We start from the raw sequence: 19,994 nt of genomic DNA on the forward strand, positions 1-19,994 counted from the left end.
CATTTCCCTGGGTGTCACCACCCTCCCAGCACTTATCCTTGGGCTTTGCAAACTACTCTGAAAAGCTTTTTATGCAACCCACTGCAATATAAAGCCCTGCGCTGAGACTTGCCAGTCATTATAGAAACCAGGGGCGCTGCTCCTCGCGAGCATCTCGCCTGCGGCTGAAGCAGGTGGTTTGCCCAGCTTCATCCCGCTAAGGATGGAGACTCGCTGCGACTCAGGGCCTTGGAGGGGCAGGTAAAGAGAGACGTAGGGCACCCCGGGAGGGAGGTTCAGGGCCCGTGTCTGCAAATTGGGCTCCCAACCTAGGTGTCTCAGCCATGAGACGACCAATTCTCCGGATGCCCGGTGTCTGTGGCCGCCCGTGAGGTCTGCTAGGGATCTGCAAAGTGTCAGGATACCTATTCAGCTCTGAGCTGAGACGCATCTGGCCTACAGCCTCGATCGAAGCTAGCTTGTCAGCGAGAACTGCCAGAAGCAGAAACAGGGACTCCTCCGTGCCCAGCTACCACGACTAGCCCTCTTCACTGCCAGGCTGCTAAGGAGGGCATCCCCTTCCTGGGAAGGCATCTCTCAGAGCCTCAGGCTATATCTGCTGGTGGTGAAAGGTGCCCCGCCCGCCTGAGCTAGCACACCCTTTGCTCCCATAGAGGACAGCGCCGTGAAGGTGCCGTCCGGGCTTCAGCCTGGTTACACAAGTCCATTCCAGGGACCTACTCAGGTGGCTAGTGCTTGCTGCACCTTCATTGCACCCTCAACCCCATGAGCAAGATCGGGTGTGGTTTGGGGCCGGCAGCACGTCTACATGCAGCCTTTGAGTGTGAGCAAGTGTCAGCTCCTCCTCCTGCAAGGTGTATTCATTCACTCCTGAAAGCCAAAAGGCAGGGCAGCACGGCACCTGGGAGCAACCGGGTCAGCTTTTTCGGCAGGTCGACACAGGTTGTGACCTACAGCAGCTCATACCTGTCCAAACTGCTTCGTTTAGGGGCTACCCCACCCTGCCCTCTACATCCCTCTTTTCACTTGAATGACATTTTCTCCAGCAAACAGGTTTGCTTGCTTTCAAAAGAGAGCTGAAGCCCTTCGAAGAGCAGGGGCAGATTCTGCCCAGGAGCTCACACTCTGGATCTCATCAGTTCAGCTCTCCTGGAGGAGCTAATGACCCGCTCAAATCAGCGCTGCTACGATTATTCCAGTCAATTTACTGGTAACCGATTTGAAAACGGAGCCCATCTGTTCCCGTAGCGCAAGAGTGATGCTGTAGCCGTGATGGGCCAGAAATTATGCGAGAGGCAAGGATTTCTTAGGGGGATATCAATGCTGTAGGGCCAATGAAGCAGAGACCTGATGAAGAACATCTTGTATTCAAAGAGCTTGTCTAACTGTGCCAACTACAGACTGATAGAAGACCTCGTCTTGCCTTTTCCAACACCTGTAACACCAGCCCCAAAACTCAGCTCATTTCTTCAGCACTCAGGTGATGACCAAGGCAGACGGTTGCTTAGTTTCTTGGTGATGTCCTCATCAGCTTTAATGGCTCTTCAATGCCCCCGAGATTTCTCATGGGCTTCTAGCCTCTGACTAGAGGATTTCCTTTACTTTTTATGCTTTCAGAGATGTGCTCTTCCACCATTTAAATTTGCATCCTAATGCTGGATCCATGGCTGTCATCTGCTTCTAGCGATCTCCCTTGGATTGGATTTCCCATTCCTGAAAGACGGCTACTTGCCCTGAGTAACTTCTGGACTCCTTCTCCCTTCCCTGACTACACGTCCTTTTTTTGGTCAGCAGTGTTAAGGGGTCACCACGTGGAGAGTAAGAATCGCAGCGTCCTCACGTTGGGCGCCTGGGGTCTTTCAGTCTCCTTGGGAATCCTTGAAAAGCTGCATGTCCAGGGGCTTCATTTTAGGCCTTAGAGGATGCTGAGCTTTGGTGTACCGTGACCATCCACACAGTAGCCCAACAGCTTTGTAAACCAACTATGAACATCAAAGGCTTGCATTTAAAATGATGCAAAAGAAAAAAGGACTTTGGCTCTGCGTGACCTCAGCTACCACCTGTGTAACGGGAATATTCATCCTCCGATTTGCTTCTGCCACGACACACACACAGATGCATGCCCTGTCCTGCCCACTGAGACTGAATGCAAATCCCCTGGGGCAGAGACTGTTTGTTAGTGCCTGGCATGACAGGGCTCCGGTCTCCCTGGCAGCCTCTGCACACGGCTGTCACACAAGTGCAGGAGTAAAGGCTTTGGCACCGTATGGTGCTCCCCCCCCCCGAGATGCACTTGCGTCAGGCAATGCTGAGGAGCTGCTGCTAAGCCGTGTCCTTGCATGACCTCCAGCTGGCTTGCAGGGTGGCAGTCCAAGTCTCCGGCTGCTTTCTGGGATTTAGTTCTCTCATCTCCCTCACTCTGCACTCCCCCCTTCACCCGGGAGCCCCCGACATAGCCCAGGGGTGTACCTGTATTCCTACAGGTTGGCAAAAGCCACCCGGCCACCCCGCTCTCCTCTGGGGAATCCTTCCTTCTCCCGATCCTGCTGCATCCTTGAGACCGAGGACCTGGACAAGAGCAGTCTTGAGATGGGCCACAGCTGGTAACTCAACTTTGTAAGCCACCATCCTGCATATCGTGTCTGTGCACTGGTTTGCTGTACGCCGTCACCCAGACCGCAGGGAAAGCCGAGGCTGGGTGCGGTGCCTCCTCGCGCCCACCCCGGGTGCCCTCCCTGCCTCTTGCTCCACCACGACACGAGCTGCGCGTTTTCCAGGCACTGCGCAGGCATCGGCGTGCTCACCTCCCGGGAGACCATGATCCCTACAGTAGACGCGAAACATGAGGGAAACGGGCAAAAGCTCACATGCTCGGAAGCAGGTGCCAACTTGAAAATGCCTGGTTTTGATTTGGCTGCCTTGTTTCTTGCCAGGGCAGTCGCTAGCCTGGGATACTACCATGCAGCGCAAGAAGTGCCAGGCTCATGGGCTCGCTTTGGGCTTAGAGATAAATGAAACCTGCCTGAATCCAATGGGGGAAGCAGGGTCTGTTTGAGCCTCTGAACTTTTCCGGGGAGTTTTCACAGGAAAGGGAGGTTGAAAAAGAGCCCGCAGGAAAAAGCAGGAGGCAGAAGTTCATTCTGAGGCCTGCTTGTTACACACCACCCTGCACACAATAGCAGCAGCAACATTAGGCATGTGTTAGCATTTCCTTTCCTGCCGTTGCTTCCCCACCCCTGCATAGTCCCTTGCAGGAAGTTTAAAAACCACAGGGCTTGCCAAGGTGAATGGCAGGAGAATGCCATTCATTTACATTTGCTGCCTTGTGTCCTGAATGACTCTGGAGCAGCTCACCAAACACAGATGGAGAGAGAGACAGCACAAGGGAAATGCAGCCACCTCTGGGGAGAAGACCAGCAATCACCGAGGATCACAGCAAGGAGGGCTGGAAGGGACCTCACAAAGCCATCTAGTCCAGCCTCCTGCTCAAGGCAGGAGCATCCCCGACTCAACCTTCCTAGCCTAGTGTCGGTCTAACCTGCTCTTGAAAACCTCCAAGCACATCACACATGTGATGTCAGGACAAGACTCCAGGCTAACCTAAGCACCAGGGGAAATGTAATGTCAAACCACAAAGGGTGCCTTTTCATTTAATTATGCACCTGCTAAACCACTGAGCACATACTTCAAGATGGGTGAAGGGCTGTGAAGACTTGAACATGCCTCTGAAGGCAACCTGGTTGGAAGCACGATGCTAAACCTGGTGTCCCAAGAATGCAATATAGGAAAACTCGGGGTACAGTCAGTGCCAATGTTTTTAAAATCCTTTCCATCGTTACCAAGTCTCTTTTGTCCCCAACACAAAGAAAATTGCACCTAGGTTGTATGAGGAAGCAAGAGCCTTTCACAACGTGTTGCTGCTTGAGCTTTCATGTCACTCATAACTTTTTCTCAGCATCTACTACATGGTTGATGGACTAATGCAGACCACAGTAAAGGCAGGTGCTTTCTCCATTGGAAATGTTGTCTTAACCAACTCCCTGCCGAGCTCAGTATCCAGGAGTGACCTGGCTCTCAACAGTAAGGTGGGGCTGGTGAGAAGGTCGTGGTCGGGGGCGGGGTGTGCTGCTGACAGGCTCAGCCACTACACAGGAGCTGGCATCGGGAGCCTATTGCTGCCCTGATGCAGAAGATCTCCCCATAGGGCAGAAGGTGGCTGGCGTGGTCGCTGGAGCTGACCATGTGCCAGGCATTGCCTCCTGCTTTCCTCTGGGCCCAAAGTTGCAGTGGAGTCTGCAACTCTCCATCACTTCTCTTGCTGTTTTAGATCCATCCCTACCCCTCATGGTGGAGGAAAGGATTATAGGGACTCATCTCATAGCAGCCTGGGTATTGGGAAGGGAAGCCCCTATTCTCCATGAGGCTGCATGAGTCCCTGGGTGTAAGATGTGTCTTGATGTTTGGAGGGAGAGGCTCTCTAGGAAGTTGGTGGCAACACAGTGTTATCCCCTCCAACACTGCCATGAGTGCACCCGGCCTTGTGATGTGCTGTTTACAGCCACTTGAATAGCTGAGCCCCTCCAAAAGCAAGTCCTTAACTTTGGAGCCTGCATTTTCATGGGGATGCCCCGTGTCTGGCTCCATTTTTGTTGCACTTGCTACTGGGATCACCCGTCTGCTCGCTGGGGAGCTGGATGCTGCTGCCTTGACAGGGTTTGGACCCTCTCTCCTCGAGGTCTGAAGGTTTTCCTGGACTATTTTACAAGATACACTTTGAGCCTTGTGAACTGGAACCTGCGAGCTTGAGCACAGACCCACATCTGTTATTGAAACAGATTTCTCCAGGCAGGAGGACCATCCCGTCATGCTCATCCTTCTGGATGGCATGGCCATTGCAAGAAGAAGAGTGCTTGAAGGCTGCAGATGAAAGGAGCCGGGATAAGAGGTTGTGGCCAGCAGAGTTTGGTCCAGGTTAGTTCTTGAGAGCGGTACAAGATTTGGCTTTGAAAAATTTCAAAGACATTTGCTGTAGCTCGGAGCCCAGACACGTGCCGGATGCTGTCCCACGGGCGGTAAGAGAGAACCAAAGGAAAGTTGCGACCTCCCACCTTTAACCTTCTTGTTATATATGCACAAGCAGCCACAAGGTACATGTGCAGCCCTGATGGATGGTTTCTGGGCACATTGGCATTTGTGCCAACTCCAAAACACACCTGCAGCTGCCTGGACACAGAGCAGGAGGCAATATGCACTACTAGAACAAATGAACCTGACTAAACACCTTCCCCTTCTTAACACGGATTGGGCTGCAATTTATGCCTGCCATGTTAAACCAGCCTCTGCGTCTCAAATGGTGCAGTGCTCAGGATCTGGCCTCGCTTGCAGAAGGGCAGTCAGAGTCCAGGCAAGACTGAATGACGTCCTTGTTCACAGCACTTCAGAGGTCACCCGGCTGTCACCTGCCTGCTCCTTTCTTCATCCGCGCCTCCATCCCTGCTCCCCCTGGTCCTCTGCCATTTGCCCTTAGCTGGTGCTTGGCACACAGCAGCACCTGCCCCCCGGCTATGTGACAACCTCAGCATCCCGTGGAAGGGAACCATCCCGGCAGGAGCTAAAAATGACACATCCTGTCACACGCCCAGGCCTGTTATTAGGAGCCAGCAGCACAGCTCCCTGCAGGCAGCTCGGACCCCTCTCCAAGACTTGGAAGTTAAAAAGAAAAAATACGTGCAAAGGAGTGGAAGGGGGATTCTCACTAGCATAGCACGAAGCAGGGGGACAAGGGAGCTCATTTCCAGGGTGGCTGGTGGGACAGAGCAATCATCATGCCCGAGTTAGCGCCTATGCATCTCAGCAAGGAGAAGGGCTGATTTCTGTGACGTATTGCCCGAGTAATGACTCGTAAGGCTCCAACCCGGGGCTGCCAAGATTGACTGTGTGCCATAAACGTTGCCTCTGCTGGAGCAGCTGCTGCCAATGGGAGCTCAGAGAAATGTCGCTTTTAATTAAAAAAAAGCACTCACCAGGGAAGATACCGTGTGGCTTTTACAGGCGAGAAGAGGTTTCAGCCGATGCCGGAGCTTGCAAGGCACTCAGAGAGGAACAGGCATCGCTCCCTCTCAAGGCATGGCCAATGCTATCCCAGCGTCCTAGACGTTCCCAGGACAGGTGCTACCAAGCCCCCAAAGCAGCACGTCTAAGACACAGGTCACATCAGCTTCAGGAGACCTCAAGATCTCTTATTTCCCACCAGGTCTCATTTTCATTTGCAGAGTTTTAAATATTTTTGGCAAGTCCCCTCACTGGCAATTCAGCCCGAGTCCAGCGATTCTTAATGGGTTTTCAATTGCAAATCGTCCCAGCGATACAGGCTGGGAGGCCGATTACCATATGAAGCATGGCAGAACACCAAGAAATGGAGTTTTCCGTTTTAATAACCTGTCAAGCAAATAAGTATCCTCCTGACTTGAGAGCCACTGGGGATCTGGATGCTGCTCGGGAACACACAGTAAATCACCTTTTGGATGAGGATGCCTCTTCCCCAGCACACGCTGCTCCAGGCACTCTTTGGCCTTCAGACTCCTGTGCTGCCTCAACCCAAGCTATGCTTCGGTCAAGTGAGGCCCTGATGAGGGAATGCAAACTGAGAGGACTAAGCAGGGGCTACCAGAGAAAGGGACTGGCCACAGACAGGGGGTCTAGCCCCAGATCAAGCCACGTCCTCCCTCTCTGCACCACTATTCTTTGGGTGCACAGGCCATCTGCAGCTCATTATCTGTATACACACCATCTAGCGCAATGGAGCCCTGACCTCAGACAAAGCCACTAAGCCCTGCCCTGATGTGGGAGAGCAGTTAGTATAAGCCATTTTTCCTAACCCCTCTGCTTTATAGTTCAACCTTCTCAGCAATCGACACTACAGTAGCTAACAGAAGTGAGCCATATCAGAGAATTTCTCCTGATCACAGCGCTGGGAAACAGGAATCTCATCTCAGCTGAAATTAGCCATGGTCTGGCTAAGACTTTCAGGAGCTGAAATGCTGCTTTATTGTTAAATTGTTTCTGAGCCTCAGTTTCCCCATGGGTACAATACTTCCACTCCCCTCTGTAGCTGCCTGGAAACTCCTGGATACAACACATCACAGTAACAGTAACAACAGTAAGTCATCCTGACATAAGGGATGCCTGTACACGCCATGGGGTTTAATCCTCATTGCATTAAATAAGTTTATAAAATTTAAACTGGTTTATTCTGGAGCGTCACATCAGTGTTTGCATGTGCTAGGTTTTCGAACGAATTAAGCCTGGTGCCTGGCCAATGCCCTAGGAGAGCAGGATGGTCCAGCGCTGCCCCCACCCAGCCCAGGGCCCAACTCCATGCCTGTGCCCTGCCACGCAACTGTGGGAAAAGGAAGCCAGCAAAGAAGTGGAAGCAAATCGAAAATGGAAGCTATTTGTGTTTGCACACAACAAATCCATGGACGTAACACTTCAATTCATGGTGAGCCAAACTAAACTACATCCGAGGAGTTTTACTTTAATGCACCAGGACTTTTAGAGCATCCGGAAATCCCACTCATGCAAACGGTCATATGCAACGCAAGAAAGGGCAAAAACCATGGCATGTACAAAGGCTCAAGGAGCCCATGCAGACAAGTGTCCTTTCGACCTCCAGGGAGCAAACTTGTTCCTATAATAGCCCCTACTGTTGGATCCAAAAAGAACGTACAATTTCAGGAAGATCCAAAATAAAGGATTTGCGTACAAGGATGATAATAGCTTCAAAGGGCCCTGTCTGTGCTCATGGCATTCATTACCTAGAGCTGTAATGAGTACTTCAGGCTTTGTCTTCGCTGGGGAAAAGAGATGCTTTTTAAAGTAAGTGCAATTTAAGGCTGGTTAGCTTAGCTTATCGTGGGCTGGAAACATACCCTTTGTCTTAGGGAAGGCAGAGCTCAATTCATGGCTGTTGATACCCCGTACAACAAAAGGCATCTGGACCTTCATGGCAGCAGCTGGCCAACAGGCTTCAATCTAAACGTCCGAGCTAAAAGGAGAATCTCCGTTAGCTTCCAGCAGTTGAGGGTCTCTGACGTGGCTGAGAAATTTGTATTGCAGCCAGAAGAGGGCAGTGTACACCTAAAACCTAGGCTATAACCCTGGCCAATGCCGTATACATCCTAGCCTTTCATCTCTGGGTAAGGAAGCAATCGCTTTAGCCCCTACACAGGGTTGTGTCTGTGGGAAGGGAAAGTGCTATTTTTAATGACGGGATTATCCTTGCATTTAGCTAGGTCACAAACAAAAGGAGCAAGCCACGAAACACCCCTGGGTCCCCCTCAGGACCAATGCCACACACTCGCCGGCTGGAGTTGAACACAACCAGCCCTGGGCAGCTCCGGATGCTGGCAGGCCAAAGCGTGCGGCCGGACAGGGCCGGGGAGGGGCTCCAGCTTCAAGTCCCTTTGCCACGCAGTCTGCGATCAGCACTGAGCTCAGGTTCATTTTAAAGAGAATGGCTAATGCAGAACAAAACAGGGCTTTGTTTCCGCCTGCCACAAATACCCATTTGCCCACAGCATGCGTGCAGGGGATGCTCACGTGCATCTGCACGCAGGCAGACTCCAGGTGAACCCAAGCTGTCACCAACTGTGAGGCACCTTGCTCTGGCTCATCCCTTAACCCCCGGCAAAGACTCTTCAGTGAGGCTTGGCAGCCTCCAGCTATTGCTTTGATACAGAGCTTAGGTCTGCAGTGCGAGGGGAAGGGGCACAGCTCCAATCAGAGCCAGGCAGCACCCGGAGCTAAGGCAAGCTGCGGGAGCAGACATCCATCAGCGGAGACGCAGCAGGGCGGGCTGCATCCGACTCAACCCAGGGCTACGACTAGCCTTAAAAACTACGATAAACCTCTACCAGGGAGTCAGAGCAAGGCAGAAGGGTCCAGAGGCAAGAAGAGCAGGAAGACACCAGAAGGAAAGAGACAGCAGGCGATGAGCACAGGCCCGCTGAACACTCGGTCAGGATCGAACCCGTGCCCCACTCACCCCCAGGGCTCCGGTGCCTCTCAAACCCAGCCAGCTTTGCAGTCCGCAGCAAGGCAGGCCGCCCCCAGAGCCCTTGCTCTGCCTCCCTGCTGCCGGCCGGGGCCGTATTTAACACGTTGTGCGGGACGATGACTTCAGCCTGCTAAGACCCGTCTTCCGCACTGGAATTTTGCCTTTTAATTTGCATAGGCAGAGGCATTCATTTTCAAGGGATGAATTGTTTGAAGCCTTTTTTTTTTCCCTCCCCCTTTAATAAAAAAAAAAAATCCTCCCTGAAAGAAACCCTTAGCGTCCCCACTGCAATTACACTGTGCCATAAGCATCTTCTGCTGAAACCTCAGCTGGCCGTAATTGTAGGATACAGAGAGAGTGGTAAGCGGGACTAAGTAAAACTTGTTTAACCCTTTGCTCAGCTCAGGAAACAAGTTGGTTAAGGTCTGTTACTTGAAATGAAGCTGGGCTTGCCTCAGCTCTGCTCTTTGCTGGGTGGCCCGAAGGCAGCCAGGTTATCAGGTTTCCAGTTCCCTGTAAAAAATAAAATCGGCGTTGACTATTTCGCCCGGAGAGATGCTCCAGGCCCAGTTACCTTGCTCTGAGTTCCCTGATCACTTATAAGACACAGGCGAGGAGCCGTCAACGTGCTCTCTACTCCGAAGAGCGATGACAGCTTATGCTGACAAACGACAGCTGGGCGGCTGCCCGCCAGCTGTTTGCAGGCTTGTGCCATTGGTCGTGGAAGCTGCGGGGCCCCTCGGCCATTCCTGATCTTTAGACGCGTTTCATTTTGTCCTTAAACAGCGTGCTCCGAATTACCCTCCAGCCTGAGCCTGGATCCCTGCGAGCATGATCCCCACTGCCTCTCCCCTACACCATGTTAAGCCCTTGTCTAGGAGTCTGCACATGCAGTACAGCACAACCCTGAACCATATTTGCAAAGGATCAGCCCCACCAGACTCCTCCACCTAAGGGGACAAGCCCATTGGCATCTTTCTGGGAGCCTCACCGCCCTGGAACAAGCTGCGCCCACCCTCTTCCTTCCACAGGAAGAAGACAGCTCCCCTCCCAGCTGCCCCCATGCGGCTGGAGGCCCCCACCCAGCAGCAGGCACCACAGGGAAGACTGAGGGGGGCACTGGTCTCCTGCAGAGCCCCAAGTGTGGGCCAGGGAGTTCAAGCCTGGCTCTTGGAGGAGGCAGCCCTGCTCTGCTCGCACAAATGTCTCCATCAGCAGGGAGGATTAGTGGCAGGCAGCCCCCAGGGCACAGCTCCAGCCCAGCTCAGGACTTCCAGGCACGTCTTCCAGGGAAGACTATTTGTGGAGTTGTAGGTACAGGGTGTTCACGCCACGTGGGGACAGTTCACGGGAGCCCATCTGGCAGGGCAGGCACCAAGGCCCTGCTAACCACGTGGCAAGGAGCACAACCCACTTGCTTAGGAATAGCAGCGATGTTTGCTGGGTGGCACGCCAGCCAGGTGTCAGCCTGCCAGCCTGTAGCCGCTTCAAACAAGCATGTCTGCCTTTCTCACGCCCGTCCCCTGCACGGCCCGGGGAAGCAGGGGAAATGCACTCGCAGCTCGCTACCAACGAGCTGGGATGCTTCCCCGGGACATCACCATCCTGCACACCGCTGGAAAGGCCAAGACAGGCAGCGAATGCAAAGCACCAGGGCAGGCTGACTGACGCCGGCACATAAGAGACCCACTCCACAGCCACGGCTTTGTCTGATCCCACAGGCATGTGCGGTATGCTCTGATAAGCCCTGCTCCCTCGATACAAAGCGCTGCCCTTTTAGGACGAGGGCTTGAGCTTCTGTCTTGCAAAGGGAATCGAGACCTACGCGAGCCAGGTTCTCACCCCGCGCCCTCTCTGGAAACCATCTTAAAGGGTCTCATTTCCATCTGAAAGCTCCCATTTCTCCAAGTTGCCCTGGTTACCAGAGATTATCTGGGAACTGGTGGATCTATTGCTTTTTCTCACTGTTATGGTGTGACAAGAGGCTTCCCTGCCTTCCTGCAGCTGGTCATGCTACTGTGTCCCCAACCTGAGGACAGTGCAGCACATACCACCGCTCCCAGACCTCCCTACGGATGCCAGCCCCCTTCGGAGACCTGAGTAGGGGAAAGAGCATCTTCCCTTCGCTTCCCCTAGATTGAGCAAAATTCTCACTTGTCACTGCAGTGCTATGGGAACTACTGTCGGAGGGGCCTGAAAAGCAAAAATCACAGAAGGGAACATCTTGAGCAGTCTGGCCAGCAGCTTACTTTGCTTTACTTTACTTTCCAAGGCAATTATGAAAAAAAAAAAGCAAAAAAAAGAGAACCATTTCATTTGCTAAAGCTCTTTGCATGGCTCCCTGGAGGGGAGTTTCTGCAGGAGTATTAATTCCACAAAAAAAATAATTATGTTGCCACGACTTAAAAAAAAAACAACACACAAAATCTCTTCAATTCGAGTCATTCTTCTAAAAAAAGATGAAATCCAGTTGCTAGGGCTGCCGGGTTGGCTCCTGTGCTAAACTAGTCTGTTTTCTTCATCCCTTCTCCTTGCAATAAAGGAGGATGTGTTTTGCCTCCTCCCCCGCCCCCCAACTCTGCAGGAGAGCATCTCTATCCCGAGGCCTCAACACTGATCTTGAGTTCGGGCGTATCACCAAACCCTGTTTATAGGAAGGTCAGTACGATCCTTTTCTTCTAAAGAAAGCTTGTCCTTTGCTCCTAAGAGGTACCATGGTGGTGGAGGGGAGGAAGAAAGTTGCTTTTGGGTTGCCAAGAAAAAGCAAGCATTTAAGGCAACTGATTTGTCTATGGCAGGAGGGAGCATTGGCAGCCGAGACACTGGCTGGGACATTTGAGAAGGCAGGGTGTGTGCACTGACTCCAGATATCATCAGTGGAGCCTGGCATCAGAGGGCTGGGCAGCTGGGCACCTGAGTGTGGTCGAGCCTACCTTGCAAAGGAGCAAAGGCAAAGGCAGGCATGAGAGCGGAAAGCAAAGGCAGCATGCAGACAACCCACAGCAAGTAGGATGGGTGAAGCCTGGATGTTCCAAGAGTTGACTCCATGCATGGACACAAGCCCTGCCAGAAAGGCTGAAAGGAAGGTGCACCAGTGCGGCAGGGTTAAAAAAAAGGAAGATCTGAAGCTACGTGATATTGGGCTGGTTACAACCGTGACTGCAGCGAAGGAATGGCCAGAGGAAAGAAGAGTTCAGAAATTCCCTGTGGGAGAAAGGGCGTGGAAGGAAACAGGAACCAGAGATGAAAGGCCTGCAAGGGAAACAACACAGCCCCACATCTGTGCGCCGCGCCGGGGAGGAGAGCGTGCCAGGTGCAGCCGGAAAAAGCACCGTGCTATCACCCACTCGGGCCTCTCCACAAAGGCCCTCGCCTGCCCGGCGGGCGGACGTAGGGGCAGGAAAGATGCGTCAATCAGAGGGAAGGAAGAGGCACGTGAAAGTACCTTTGCCTCCCAGAAGCCCCTTGAGAGTAAAGCTGAGCTGGATGGGAAAGGCGGCGTTGTTGCCACAAGACACGAAGGGGAAGGATGGGCACTCGGGGGTTTTTTTTTCCCCTCAAGGGTGGGATTTTTTGTTGCTTTGTTTCCAGAAATGGCAGTTTTTAGAGGGGTTTGCCCAAGAATATGGCAGGGAAATTTTTCATTTCATTCAGGAGATCATTTGGTTTTAGACAGAGAAATACCAAGCCGCTTTGGCAGGGAGCGTGAGATATGGGGAGATGGAAAACCATTTGGTTGCATAGTTTCCCTTAGGAGAAAGGTAGTCCCATGATGGCACTTGCCTAGGACCGAGATCTGGGTTCGAGGGATTGCTCCAATAATCACAGCCTTCTGCGAGTCTCGGGGAGCTGAGCCACGAGCTGAGATTAGCCCTTACACAAGGTGGATGCTGCGGGAATGCCACGCAAGCCTGTAGGTAGTTTCCACCCTCTTCACCACGTGGCGACTATGAATCACTGCTTAGTAAGGCCGTGGGCTGAACGGGGTCAGGGATACTGGGCTGACTGGCTGGGTGGATGGTTTCCCAACTGTTTTGGGCATTGCAAAACACAGATGGGAGCTCTCCCTCCTGATGAGGCAATGGACCTGCCCTGCGTGCTCCGCTCCAGTTCACGGGCCAGCCTACGTGTGCTGGATTGGCACACGGCCGATCGTGCTGGACAGACTCGCTGCAAAAGGAGCCTCGTCTGACCCGCCGTGCTGCCAAACTCTGCTTCCAGGCTCGTGCCTGCAGCCACCTTTCCTCTCCCGGCCTCAGGGCGCACGGGAGAAGCTGGCAACCGATCCGCTGGGTCTGCGCGGCCCAGCCGTCAGCAGGCTCCACTGAGGCAGCGGGAGCCAAAGCTGGCAACGGGCTGAGCTCTGGGCTCAGTGGTACGACGGGCATTCAAGCGGAGGGGAATTAAGGGCAGTGATGCTCTGCCAGGGAGAAGAACGGAGGGGAAGGGAAGAGCAGGGCCGAGATTCTGCTCTGGGACAGCCGTGCCTATGCCGCTGAGACCGTCCATCCGCCGTCAGTCTTCTACCAACACAACCACGCGGAAGAGCTGGTCCTTTGGTTGGTGGCAGTGACATGGGCCACGTGCCCGGACTCCACTGCTGTGCAAAAGTTACAGGCCAGCAAAGTAAGCCGGGCTCGCGTGCCACAGCGAGCGCTGCCTTGCAGCAAGTCTGCTGCCTGCACTAGGGAAGCTGAGAAAAATCATCCTGAACAGTGCGCTGAGGCTGCACGGCAATGCTCAGATGGCAGCCATAAGGGACGGATACCTGACGGAGTCAGAGCACCTGTAAAGGCGCAGCACCCTCAGCGCTACATGCTGCATGAATGTACAGGCAGTGCCTGCCCAAGAAGCCTGCAAGCCACCGGCTAAAAAGACGGCATATGCCAGTCAGTGGCAAAGCTTCCAGTTCTTCTGCTCTGAAGTCCAGCGTGCTCCTCTTCCCCTACCATCGCTGCCCAGGGAGTAACCGGACCCGCAGGGTCTTGCAGGGAGCACGTGCACCTCAAATCAGCTCGCCCCGAAAAATCTCCCACCACATCGACAGATGCTGCAGGTGGCAGAGACAGCCCCAGAGAGCTGCCTGACACCCCCAACCCAGCTGGGCTCTCTTACCCCACCCCCCAGTCCATCATATGCATCCTCCATCAACCAGCAGGAGGCTCCATGTGGCACAAAAATGGTTTCTGAAGCACTTTGGCAGCTGGGCAGAAGCAGAGAGAGACAGGGTAAGGCCTGGCCCAGAGCCAGGAGGCGGGCTGTGCTGGAGAAACGGCGCTGAGAAGGAAGCCGTAGCAAAGCTGCATCTTCTTTCATGCCTTCAAAGCCCCCCCTGCCACTGAGTTCAGGCCCCAGGGGTTATCCCGCCCCTGTGATCCTGTCCCTCGCATAGCAGCAGGAGAGACAGCAGCCCTCTTGCATGGTGCTTCAGCCCCAATTCAGAGGAGACTCGAACGCGCTTTGCACGTGCTGGTCACGCTGAGGCTCAGAGACCGTGCTGACCCGTCACACTTGCCAGGACCAGGCACGTTCGCTCTGCTCTCCTGCACTACGCAGGTCCGGAGGTCTGGCCTACCAACCCTCTTCATACCACTGTCCTCTAGTCCAGTGCTTCTCAACCTTTTTTGTACCAGGACCCATTTGTAAACATCGACACGGCCAGTCCCGACCCAGTGCCCCTCACTCCTGACCCGCTGCCTTCTGTCCCCAGACCTCCACTGTGGGGGGCAAGCAGGGTGTGCATGGGGCAGGGGTCCCCAAGCAGCCCCTTGCAGGCTGGAGCTCTGCCAGCCTGCAAGGGAAAAGCCACAGGTTCCCACGTTTCTCGCTTTTAAAGGAGAATCCATTTTTCAAGTTGGTTGATCCATTTTTCAAGTTTATTCACACCCTTTCACACATTCTTGCAAGCCCTGGGTTGAGAAACGGTGCTCTACGTGCACCACAAGCCGCCTCTCACAGCGTGAACGTCTATGCATTTGCACCATGCTTCTCATCAGCGTGTGGCATGGCTGTTAGCCCTCCCAGCACCTTGACAAGGTTTACACAGTAGCTTGAGACATAGGTACTTGCAGACTCACCCAAAACAGGCATGGATGCCACACCGGAGCTGAGCCCCAAACAACTCTCTCCCCAGTCCAGTCCCAGCAACCTCTGCTAAGCGCACGGCAGCTTGTGTGACGCCCGACATGTGGACGTGTCGCTGCGATTCATAACTCGCTGCTGGCTTGTCTGCACGCCTGGCTGGACTCCCGGGAGCCGGCTGAGGCTAGCAACTGCCCAGCCTCTCCGGCAAGGAGCCGGGAGCCTCCATCTCCTCTAGAGGGAGAGGTAACCCTGCAGTCTGCTGTCGGGAAAGGCCAGCTCACTCCCTGCGCAGCCGCCAGCCAGAAGCAGCCCAAAAAAACTTTGCCTCCTGCCTCTTTAAAAGACAAGGATCCAGCGTGCAACCCACACCGAGCTGCCGGCACCAGGGGCTCTTGTGACCCTGACCAATGCAGTCTGATGAAGCTCGGATGCCCCGTACCGATCACCCCAGCCGGTGCCAAAGGCAGGCTGACAACTGCAACAAGGGGAAGCCAGGCTCGTCCTCCCTGCCAACACTGCCGTCTCCGGATGTCACATGCAGACCTAACCTGCTCGCATGCCCCAGCCCCTTGCCAGGTGAGAAGCCCCCAGCAACACACCCCAGACCAGGCACTGTGCAAAGAGAGGCTACTCCCAAATCACCTACATAAAAAGGTCACAGCTACTCCCAAAAAACACCTATGTAGAGGTCACAGCCACCCCATGTCCCTCTCTGCTGCCCTTGCATTGCTGCCCGCTCTCCACAAATTCAGAGAAGCCAAGACGTATTTACTTTTCCCAGTTACCACGTGCATGGCACCGGACTCCCCCGCACGCCACTTTGTAGCTCCTCCACCTTGGAAGAATCAGTCCACGCGGCCGGCGGGCTTTCACTCCCTCACCTTCCCGGCGCAGACACGGGGACACGGCCAGCAGCGCAGGAGGACAGTGTTGGCTCCCGCCTGCGAGCTCTAGGCCTCGCTGTGCGGGGAGAGCCCGGCTTTATTTTCTGGGATATCCCCTCCTCTCTTCCCCCAAGCAGCAGCAAGGAGCTCTCGAACGTTGCGCCAACGTCAGAGGTTTTCCTGACTTGGATTCGAAGCAAGGCCAGTAAATCTTACAGAGGGGGTGGGGAGAGAAGAGCTCTGAGAAAACTAATGGACACCGTGCAAGCTATAAACACCAGCTGTAGTCCCTGGCAGCAAGTTACCTCCTCAGATCGTGGCTTGATCCGCTTCCAGCCCCACCTTCACTCCCCAGACGGCAGCAGCAGCCCCTCGCCCCTATTCAGTGAACTCAAAAGCCAGCAAAATCCAGGCAGGGGGATAAGGGGAGGAGGGGATGGATCAACATGCTCCCAGCTGCTGAGCGCTCCGAGGTCTGTGTTCAATTAGTGATGTCAAATGCCAGTTTGGAGGAAGGAGGGGAGCAGAGAGCGGGGGGAGAGAGAAAAAGAGAGAGGCCAACTCCACGGGGAATCGTAATATAATCATTTAAGCTGGCTGCCTTGCAAATCTGAGCGCTCCGGTTGGGCGCTGGCTCCCCGCCAAAGCCTGGAGCAGTGTGCAGAGGGGCCTGGCTGGGAAGCAAGGAAGCCAGCAAGTGTGGCTTGGATTTCAAGGTAGGTACCAGCCCCGCAGGAAGCTGATCCGGATCAGAGCGGATTAATGAATTGCACATCAAATGCGGGGCCAGCGAACAGGAACAGGGAGAACGGGGGCAGCCTCCCTGCTGCCAGAATGCTGCTGCGGGAGCGCTTGGCTTCCCCCTCCTCTGTTGACCACGTTTCCCTCCTCACACCGGGTGTAACACAGGACCGCCTGGCTCAGACCTGGTGCTGCCACCGATTCTTTGCGTGACCTTGTCAGCACTGCTGATGCATGCAAAGGTGCAGCCCCTTGGTCTAGGCAGGCGCTATCTGCCCACCTTGCAGGGCTATTCCACTGGTATGAGTCACGCTGGCTTTGGCGTCACTTGTATCTACCCAACAGGACCCCTTGCTAAAGGCTAAGAGGCTATTCCCAGCTCCCCCATCCCTAGTGGCAAGGCCGTCACAGCCACTTGCTGCATGCAGCTGTTCATCCGTCTGCTCCTAAATAAATTATAATTTTACACCGATTGCATCAGGTTGTGCCATGGCCTGTTCTTGTCCCTCGTGGCAGGGTACTATTGCAGTCAAGGTGTCTCACTATGACTTGAGGGGCGAATTTGCTCCAGCCTCTAGAAAAGGGCCATTCCCTCCCCACACCAGTTGCCAATGGGCGATTGCTTAGGCAGGGGAATGGAGGGTGGCTGAATATGATGCACCCACTCCTTTTTTCCCCCCTTGTGCACCACTGGCACCCAACGCTGGTGGTCTTTACCCATGCACATCCAACCATCCGTTCCACTTGGCATCAGCCATAGCCAGAAACTGCCCCTCCATCCATCCCTCGCCATGAGGCTACTTGTCTCTGGCCTGTGGCAGTCCAGGAATAGTTGGAAGGTGAGGCCAGGACAGGGGTTTCCTCATTCCAGGTGGACCCAAAGCAAACATCTAGGCATGAGGAAATACCGGCAATGCCCCAGTGAGCTGGAACCGTCGCATACTTCCTGCTGGGCTCCCCACCCCAGCTCCCCAGAATCATTTTCTTCTTCCCTCCAGTTACTCCAGTGTTTTGATGCTGCCCAGAAATGCACTCCATGCTCCCAACGTGCGACCTCTGTGCCAGCAGCTGGAGAGAAGATTTCTATTTTAAGAACTCCACCCGCCTCCCCCACTTGCAACCTGAGTCTGCTACCCAGCATCCCTTGCCGCGGGTGCCAAGCACTCGCGTACCAGCCATCGAAAGCTTGGCCAAGAAGCCACTGGGGCTGCAGCCAGTGGAGGGGGCAGGACTGGAGGAAAATTGACTGGGCAATGATAGCCCAGAGCAGCTTGCCCAAAGGCTGATTTAGACCCTGATTTCACAGGGAATTTTGCAGACAAACCTGCTGAGCTCACATGTGTTTCAGCGCCAGGAATTTGGGGGCTGCTGACATCCTTGCTCTTTGCCCCACACCCACACTCCTCCGCCCAGTAAAATGGTCCAAAAGGGATAGGAAGCCTCACACTACAGGGCTGCAGGCAATATCTCCCAGAGACCTGGATGAGCTGCTGGTGGAGGAAGGGCCATACCTACCTATTACAGGGTACTTCTGCAACTATGGGGTACTTCTACTGTATCTATTCTACACGGTACTTCTGTACCCTACTTATTACGGGGTAATAGCCTGCCGCTGTTCAACCTAAGGCTCGGGTGAAGGGACCCCAGGTTCAATCCAGCTGAGCTTTCAGACTCTCTTCCCCAAATAACCCTCCCTGGCACCCATATCCTCGATCTGGAAGAGGAGAGGGAGCTACGCCCCCATCCAAACCTTCCCAGAGCTACAGGATCTCCAAGAAAGAGGTCCTGGACTGGGAGCCTTGCTTTGTCCTCCTGAGATCGCCAACACCCAAACAAGATCTGGAACCAACTTCCAAGAGAAGTGGTGCTGGCTCCTACCCTGGGGGTCTTTAAGAGGAGGCTAGTTGAACACTTTGCTGGGGTCGTTTGACCCCAGTACTCTTTTCTGCCCTGGCAGGGGGTTGGACTAGATGATCTGCTCAGGTCCCTTCCGACCCTAGAAACTATGAAATTGAAGATGGCTATTACATGCAGATGCTCCACAATTCCTCCTCATCTTCTGTCAAGCCCAAATAATCCATGCACCATGTTGCCTCTGCTGTTTTAGAGGAATGTGGCCTTTGGATTGGGCGGTGACCTCTACGCTATACATGGTACACAAGTACCCAAAAGGAGTAGGTTAGGGTACAGCACCCCCAAAGCCTCCGATTGCTCCACCTGCCCAACAAAATTCTCTTAAAAGGTTGAGAAAAAAAAAACCAAGACAATTCATGGGGACGAGGGAACCTTTGTGCTCGCTAGAGACTTCTTTTATTCTCTCTTCTCAACTAGGCAGCGAGTGCGGTTGTGCAAAGCCACAGAGAAGTGCTTACTCTCTAATATCACACATGGACTAAACAATCAAGGTACCAACTTTATCCAGAGGGAACAGGCAACTCCTCTCTAGCCCCATTCAAATCCTGGGCCCTTTTCCCCCCTGCTCCCCGACAAGAAGATCAGAAAGCCAGACAGTTGCTCTGGTAGTTTTGGTGGACATTTCTCAACTAGGACCTAGACAGGAGCCATCATCCCATTTTATCTGCTCCATGTAGGCACCGGACAGTAATATTTTAGGCACGGCTAGGCTAGGTTGGATTTGAACTCTTGTCCCAGGACATAAAGAGATCCTGTCAGTAAAGATGTGCTATCCACATTTTAATAAGGGGCTTCCAACCAAAACACATTCATTAGTCTGCAAAAGCCCAGTGGTTTGGGGAAGAGGAAATTATCCATCATTCTTCTCCCTGCTTTTAAAACCCGCAGACTCCCCTCAGCAGTTTTTCAGCAAGGGTGGGGAAAACATGGATTTCAGGGGGTTTTACAGCTCCAGCCAGACTTCTCTCTAGCAGGGATGAGCTACTGCCAAGAGAGGTGGGGACAAACTCCAGTAACAGGGGAGCCCTTGAAATTTCATGGCACTATCAGAGGCTCACAGGATTCCCAGCATGTCTACAGCCTGGTCATTCCCCTTCATCAGCCCATCCCTGCGGTCCCGTCTTTCCACACCTCATTGTGTGGCCCTACACTGGCTTAGTTCTCACGAAACGCCCGTCTACATCAGGCATGATTTTTGCGGTGCAAGCCTTGCATGGCATGACTGGCAGTAGGCCTCGGGGGGGGGGGGGGGGGGTTTGCTTTTTTTCAGCAAATGGAGGCAACCATTTTTTTTTTACCCCTTTTCTAAAGAC

At 53.8% G+C, this 19,994-nt stretch overlaps 1 protein-coding gene across 8 annotated transcripts in view; it reads right to left on the reverse strand.

Annotated features, from left to right (window-relative positions):
- PTP4A3 (protein tyrosine phosphatase type IVA, member 3) overlaps positions 1 to 19,994 on the reverse strand; it is a 75,821-nt gene that overhangs the window by 36,628 nt on the left and 19,199 nt on the right. Inside the window, exon 1 of one of the 8 annotated variants that reach the window (XM_019528228.1) lies at positions 16,332 to 16,535. The exons of 5 other annotated variants lie outside the window; for them this stretch is intronic. The gene's annotated coding sequence lies outside the window, so the exon portion shown is untranslated. Of the gene's footprint in view, positions 1 to 15,914; positions 16,110 to 16,331; positions 16,536 to 19,994 lie in introns of those variants that run through there. 2 more of the 8 variants (XM_019528233.1, XM_019528227.1) reach the window with 2 other exon arrangements.

The sequence above is a fragment of the Gavialis gangeticus genome, unplaced genomic scaffold, assembly GCF_001723915.1.
Source record: "Gavialis gangeticus isolate Ggan-Ray unplaced genomic scaffold, GavGan_comp1, whole genome shotgun sequence".
NCBI classification, from domain to species: domain Eukaryota; kingdom Metazoa; phylum Chordata; order Crocodylia; family Gavialidae; genus Gavialis; species Gavialis gangeticus.